Source organism: Grammomys surdaster, unplaced genomic scaffold, assembly GCF_004785775.1.
Source record: "Grammomys surdaster isolate TR1022 unplaced genomic scaffold, NIH_TR_1.0 171, whole genome shotgun sequence".
Lineage (NCBI taxonomy): Eukaryota > Metazoa > Chordata > Mammalia > Rodentia > Muridae > Grammomys > Grammomys surdaster.
Window position 1 is genome coordinate 14,845 of NW_021604619.1, and position 7,356 is coordinate 22,200.

The window sequence follows — 7,356 nt, forward strand, 5'->3', positions numbered from 1 at the left end:
TGGTGCTGGCTTTGTTGTATATATCCATCCCTCCTCATCTCTGCCCACACACCCTTCTTTCCACCAGCTAACCATGCTATTTCTTTCCTAGCATTTGGAAACTAATTGTAGCCATGGATTTAGTTAACCCTGTGATGCTTCAGCAGTGCTGAGGATCCCAGAGCATAAAGAGCCTGAGCCAATGTTGCAGAGATGACAGTTCAGGCTTACTGTAGATGCCAAAGACATGAGAACACTGGGAAGCAGAATGAGGAGGAAGGTAGTCACTGAAACGGTCTATACATGTGTGAAGGGTGCAGTCACACAGTGAAGCCACTTCCCACAGAGACTACAGAGTATACCTGGGCCACCCCCAAAATGTCGGGGCTTTAGGATGGGTAGGAAGAAATGATGCCTCTGGAGCTAGGAGCTTGTCACGTCTCTAAGATGTAGTGAAGGACAGATAACATATGGTCAGAGATCTGCTTCTTGATTTTATCATGAGCCAGGGCCTAGAGACAAGCATGGGCCCCATCAGCACCTGACAGGGCAGCGAAGGAGCATTTGATATGAGCGGCTCAGGAGAACTCAAGAGGCCCCATTCTGACATCAGTTGTCCTCAAGATCCAACTCACATCTTGAATTCCTCAGGTGTTGAAGAGCCATGGACAAGATTATCTCGTTGGCAACAGGCTGAGCAAGGCGGATATTTACGTGGTTCAAATGCTCTACCATGTGGAAGAGCTCGACACCAGCGTTATGGACAGCTTCCCTCTGCTGAAGGTACTCTGTTTCATATAGGACAGCCCATATCTTACTTATGCCATTGAATCCAGTATTTTAACCAGAAGGTTAACAGTGATGTAAGTTCCAGTGTTGCTGGAATCTCCAGCCCCAATAAGCCCGTATAAAAACACACAACCCAGTTATTATAATTATAAACTATATGCTTACATTGGGAAGCTCTAACACTATACTACCTTATACCCAGCTGCAACACCCCTTGTTACTTTCAGTTTCTCCTGGCTACATGGTTCTAGTCCATCATGGCTTCCTCCTCCTCTTCCTCTGTCCTCTCTCCTTCCTCTCCTGTGCTCTTTTCCTCTCTACCTGCCCTGACTCTCAAACCTCCAGTTCCACCTTTCCCCTCCACTGCCCACTCACAGGCTCTAACCTTTATTGACCAGTTAAAATGGGGAGAAGATTCACATGAGATCACCTGAGTACATGATGCTCATTGGGGACAACCCCTCGTGAGGAAATTCACATCAGAATACAAACAGCATCAGAACAACCCACGGCATTCCAGTTTCTCCCTGCCTTCACAACTACCCCTCTCCTCCAGCCATACCTACAAAATGAGATTTTAGACCCAGGTTCCAAGACATGAAAAGCATCCTGTCACATGAGGAAGTCTGAGGTGGATGCTCTCTCAGGACACATACTTTGTCTTGTATAATGGACAGAACCCAGTACCTCACTCTCCCCACACCCTCTCCCACCTTGTATTTGATCCTGATTTCAATGGGATTCTCTCTATCAAAGGTGTAGCCTTGTCCTTCCACACTGAATGTGTCTGCAGAGGTTTTTTTCAGGCTTCTACATTAACGAACACTGTCTTTCTCTCCACAGTGACCTCCATTCCTGGATCACATTCCATCTTTCTATTATCTATTTATTTATTTATTTATTTATTTATTTATTTATTTATTTATTCGTTTATTTATTTATTGTTCGAGGTAGAGTCTGTCACTGAGCCTGGAGCTCATCAGTTCAGCTAGGCTGGCTGACCAATGGACTTCAGAGCTGTCTGTCTCCACCCTGCGCACCACAGCACTGGGGCAGAAACACATACTTCTCTCCTAGCTCAAATGTGGGTCGGGGGATCCAAACTCCTGTCCTCACGCTTGCAGAGCAGGCACTTTGCCCACTGAGCCATTCCTAAGCCCTCCCACTCTCTTTATTTGCCTTTGTTTTTCATGGTGTTCGTGAGTAAACGTGGCATATAAGAGGCACATGCTGTACCACTGGGCCACACTGCCAGTCCCTGATACTCCCAGTTTTCTTTCTCAGTGAAGGTTGGTATTGATGGGATCCAGGTTTTCCGGTTCTTGTTTCTACCACCATTTCTGACTCTATTATCCCAAATGATCATTTTTATCTATTAGGGTGTGTCTATGTATCAGTATCTGAGAAATTGTTCATGCTTAAAGTCTACATAAGTGATGAGCCTGATGGATTAAAGTCCAAAGAAAAAGAGGGAACATCTTGAATAAAATGAATCTTTAAGATATGTTGGGACAAAGCTCCATCTCCTTCCTCTCATCTTCATTCTCTCTGGGTGTCTGTCTCCCACCTCCACCCTGGTGCTGATGGAGGGGCTGGGTTGGTTTTTGACTGGCAGGGGCACAGGGCTGGGCCAACAATAATTCTTTCTTCAGCTGCTCTCTGAGGCTCTGATTTGTTTGTTGCAGGCACTGAGAACCAGAGTCAGCAACCTCCCCACAGTGAAGAAGTTTCTTGAGCCTGGCAGCCAGAGGAAGCCTTTTGATGATGCGAAATGTGTAGAAATTTCAGATAATATTTTTGGTAAATACAATCCGCTGTGAATATGTTGTACCGACAAAGCCAGCCTTCTAGAACTTTGTAACAATGAAGTGTTTTGACTAAAGCTTGACCCTGCTTATTGGGAGACTAACATGTTTTCTAAGGCTCCTGTATTAATTCATATAGACCTGACTGAGGAGGAATTGCTTAGGTTGGTATTTGGTTGTAGTCAAAATTGCAATTATGATCACTTCCTCTGATATTACTTTCAATTTCAATAAAATCCAAACAAGCTTTGTAGACTCTGGAGTATTCATACATTGTCATGAAATAGTTGTAATGTCCCTGTCAAACAGAGGAGAAATCCTAAGTCAAAGTCTGTCTTATGCAAAAGGATCCTTTCATAGGGACAGTGACCTTCCTGACTAAGTACACACGTGTATGCATTCTCTCACACTGTAAAGAACTGTTTTCTTTCAACTAATTAATCTTGCTTTAAGTTAAAAACTCAAACAATATATTTATGTTAAATATAAAGCAATCATTTCTCCTGGGGCTGCATGAATGATTTATATGATGGACACAGTCAATCATCCTGCTCCCGAAGCTCTGAATTTATTATTACAAAAGTAATAAAAACTCAGGTATTCCTAATACAGAATTAGACATTCTGTGAGTCCCATTTCAAGGGCTTCTAGAACAATGAATACAAACCATATGTCTTAAAATACTATAGGTTTATTGTCCCACAGTCCTGGGGGGGAGGGGTATGTCTGAAATCGAAATCTTAGAAGTTCCAGGCTCTCTCTTTGGCTTTCAGGAAGGATCCCTCTTTGCCCCTTCCTAGCACCTTTTTGTAGCCAGCCATGCTGAAATTCCTTGGTTTGTTGATTATAACCCAAATCTGTAGCATTGCAGTGTGTGTGTGTGTGTGTGTGTGTGTGTGTGTGTGTGTGTGTCTAGCCCTCTTCTTATAGGATACTAATCAGATTATGGGCAATTTAGTATGACCCCAATTTAGTATGTATATCTATCTGTACAGACCATTTTTGTTTAAGATGATCATCAGTTCTGTGAGGAAGAAAGATTCCGGAGAGCTCAGAAAGAGGGGAAAGAAATCAAATAGGATACATAATAAAATCCATTTATCCCGGCACATCAAAGTCTTTCTGAGAGCCCCTGAGGAAAGGACAAAGGAGCCTAGCTCTGTGTCCTTGCTCAGGAGCAGACTTGACAAGGACAGTCTGGGGCTTAGCCCTAAGCCTTGAAGGAATTAACTTATCTTGTTTTTGTGGATGGTATGTGCTGGGACATCTCTTGAGATACCCTGGGTTCCCTTTGGGCAACATTGTTTTCTTGGCCTCCCATTTCCTGACTTTGTCCGATTGTACGATGGAATCTGCTGACTCTGTCCCATGTCTCCCCTGGAAACAGTGATACAGTGCTGCACTCATTGATAAGTGTTCTAGGCCTAAGACAAAGCTTCTGCAAGACCTTCCCCCTTTCCCCCTAGCTTTTATCCTTTCTACCTTTCTCATCCTGTGGCACCTCCACCTCAGGATCCTGTTACTGAGGAAAGACCTTCTATTGCTACTCCAGGTCAGTCCCCCAGCTCCTGAAGAACAAATGGCAAGACTCTGAGAAAGGAGTCCTAGTCTTTCATGTAGATCCAATGCTCGCAGTCTCCGGGCACAATCAGAGGCCATTATCTGAGGCTTCACAGTAACAAGGACAAGGATACAAGCTCTAGGCCTGACTGCATGGGTTGGTTTGGGGATTTGGGTGGTGGTAGGTGGATATTTTTGTTTGTTTGTTTGTTTGTGTCGTGGTCTCAATCTGTAGCTCTCACTGTGTTGAAACTTGCTACATAGCCCAAGCCTACCTTGGTTTCTCAACTATTTCCCTCCTCTGCCCATCCTAGCCCTCTAATTAAAGGCGTGCCACCCCACACCAGGCATCTGCCTGGTTTAGAATTCCATCTCCGTCTGTTAGTAGCTGTTTGACCCTTGTTGGGATGTTATATTATACTCCAATTACTCTTCATACATCAATGCTGGCAACAGGATTTTCCTTTCATGGTCACAGGCAGGCTTTTCACTGAGACATCTCCTGTGAGGGTCCCTGCTGTCAGCTGACTTTGACTGGTAATAAAGAATTTCCATACAGCCAATGGCTTGGCAGGGAGATAGAAACAGGTCTTTTAGATTTTGCAGGGAAGGGACCTACAGAGTGGGGAAGAAGGACAGAGTCACCAGGCACAGAAAGCAGAGTTAAAGCCCACCAACATGTAAGAATCCAGGAAAGTGTCCCTAAGGGCCACTCCTCGATTGAGTCTGGAATAACAGAGGTGAAATATAGATTTTAAAAGATATTATCTCAGGAATACTAGAAAGGAGTGTGTGCTAGCCTCGGGAAGGTTTGGAAGTTTCCAGCCATTGAGCTAGTAAGGCTTATCAAAATTAGCTGGCCTGTGTGTCCTGAAAGGGCTGCAGGTAGCTGCCTGCTATTAGAATACAGAGTAGGTCTGAGGGACCCTTTACCAAGCATTGTTTGGTCCATTCTGACTCTGATCACACATGGTTATGGCTGGCGGCCCAGACAGACACAACTGTTTTGGCTTCTGTTGTTTCTATTTTTGCCTCTATCACCAGGCCTGAATCTCAGCTCATGTAATTGGAGGTATTGACCAACCCATATGCCCTGCCAGTGCCTGCTAGCACCCTCTTCTGGAAGAGCGAAGGATAAAAACACCATCTTGGCCATGAAAGGGAAGAGGGGAGCTGTGTGGATCTTCACAGCTGACTTTAAGGAGCTGTGTAAGTCTCCCTGCTGTCCTCCATAGAGAAATGATTTACTGTGACTTAAGGGGCAGCAAACACCACAGCTCTGGACTTCAAATGGACTTTGATGAGGGAGGCAGAGCATTGTCTCTGTGCCTTGGCTTCCCTTTCCAGGCTCTACAACTGTCATCCCATTTAAAAGGTCCCCCACTTAGGGCTCATCCAGGACTAGGAGTGGTGCATCAGGTAGCTTGAGCAGAGGGTATTTATTCTTTGGTTATTAGGTCGAGATCAAAGACATGTGAAAGTCATTTTTGAAACCAGGCACCAGTACCACAGAGGAAGGATAGGAAGGGGTTCCCACAATCAGATGATCTGGGGGTGTTCACAAGTGCATGTCTCCTGGGTTTCTGCTTCACGAGGAACTCGTTGGAAGAACAAACATGGCTGTCCTTATGTAGTTCCCTCCTCCTACCATCTCTTCATTTAGTTCCTGAACACACCCCACCCATAGTCTGTGGAGAAATAGCATTTTCTGAAGACTTCTTACATAGCCCTAAACACTTGAGTCCAGACTGTGATGGTGTCTTGTAGATTTTCATTCCCTCTTCCCGGCATCAGAAAGGCTGCTGAAGCCAGGCCATATGTGACTGGGTCATATTCTCTGCAAAAAGTCCCTGGAGGTAACTGCGTGAGCTGTGAAGGTGACAGTATGGGAAATGTCAGGCCCAGAGTGAAGCTGGCCCAAGAGAGAGGTCACATGTGCTGTGGGTGGCAAGAAATGCCAAGCCAATGCTGGCAAGCTTATTGGAACACAGACGATGCCATCACAAACTGTATATGCCAAACATGGAGATGCCAGGTTTGGTGTTTCCCCTGCTGACTTTCAGTGTGGTTTTGGTCCAGTCACTTCTCCCCCCCCCCCCGCCCAGCACAAGACCCACCACCTCCCCCTTTCTCTTTTTGGTAATGAGAGCCTTTTTTCTCTGTGCTGAGATATATTGGAACTTCATGTTTTTATATCACTGGGGCTCACAGATAAGAGATTTCACTGAGGCTTAGAAGTGACTTTGGAGGAAGAGTTCTGAGTGTCTGTTGTGTAGGATCAAGTGTAGCACAGACTCTCAAACTTCCTGCACTAGAGCTTCTGGGGACATGAGCACTGAGCCCTACCTCCAGGTTTCCAGAGTTACTGGCTTTGGAGTCAGTTTTGAGAGCTGCTCTTCTAATGCTCTCTCAAGCGGTGCTCACCCAGGTCTGGGCACCAGCCTGGGAAGATCACTGTTTCTGTTTAAGCCTAACACTCCAAGAAGGCTCAGCTAGATAGCAAACAAGCAAACAAAACCTCCAAACTGTTCTGTTTCCAACTCAAAATTAAGATTAACTCAGGAGAAATAGTCACCACCCTCGATGAACTTGCTGAGCAATGTGAGAGGTGACATCCGGTGGGGTAAGAGCGTCACAGTGAAGGGCATTTGAGAAGTGGAGAGCCTCTGTGACAAGCTTATTGATGGAAAGGACCTGACTGACACAGTTGGTCTATTGGGCAAGCCTGGGGATACAATGTAGTTTACAGCATGGGTTTGGAGTGTGTGTGTGTCTTGTGTGTGTTTGTATGTGTGTGTTTGTGTGTGTACATATGTGTAATGTATATATATATATGTATATATATATATATATATATATATATATATATATATTTCTGTGTGTGAGTGTGAATGTGTGTGTACATGTGTGTGAAATATATACATATCGTGTGTGTGTTTGCATGTGTGTACCGAGAGGTAAAGTTACGAGAATTCTGGCCCCACAGCTTTCCTAGACAGGATAAACAGCTTGATGCCAGGACAGCTTCATGTACTGACACAGGACTGGTTAATACCAGCTTGTTGAGAGCAGAGAGAGTTTCAGGGCAGAATGAATTCTACCCTTGACTGCATTCACTTTTAAGACTTCATATGTGAAAATAAATGTCCTCAGGACTATAGGCAGATCATGAAAATTATATATATATATATATATATATATATATATATATATATATATATAT

At 44.5% G+C, this 7,356-nt stretch overlaps 1 pseudogene; it reads left to right on the forward strand.

Moving 5' to 3' along the window:
• LOC114621039 overlaps positions 1–2,828 on the forward strand; it is a 12,016-nt pseudogene extending 9,188 nt beyond the window's left edge.
• The last annotated feature ends 4,528 nt before the right edge of the window (positions 2,829–7,356 follow it).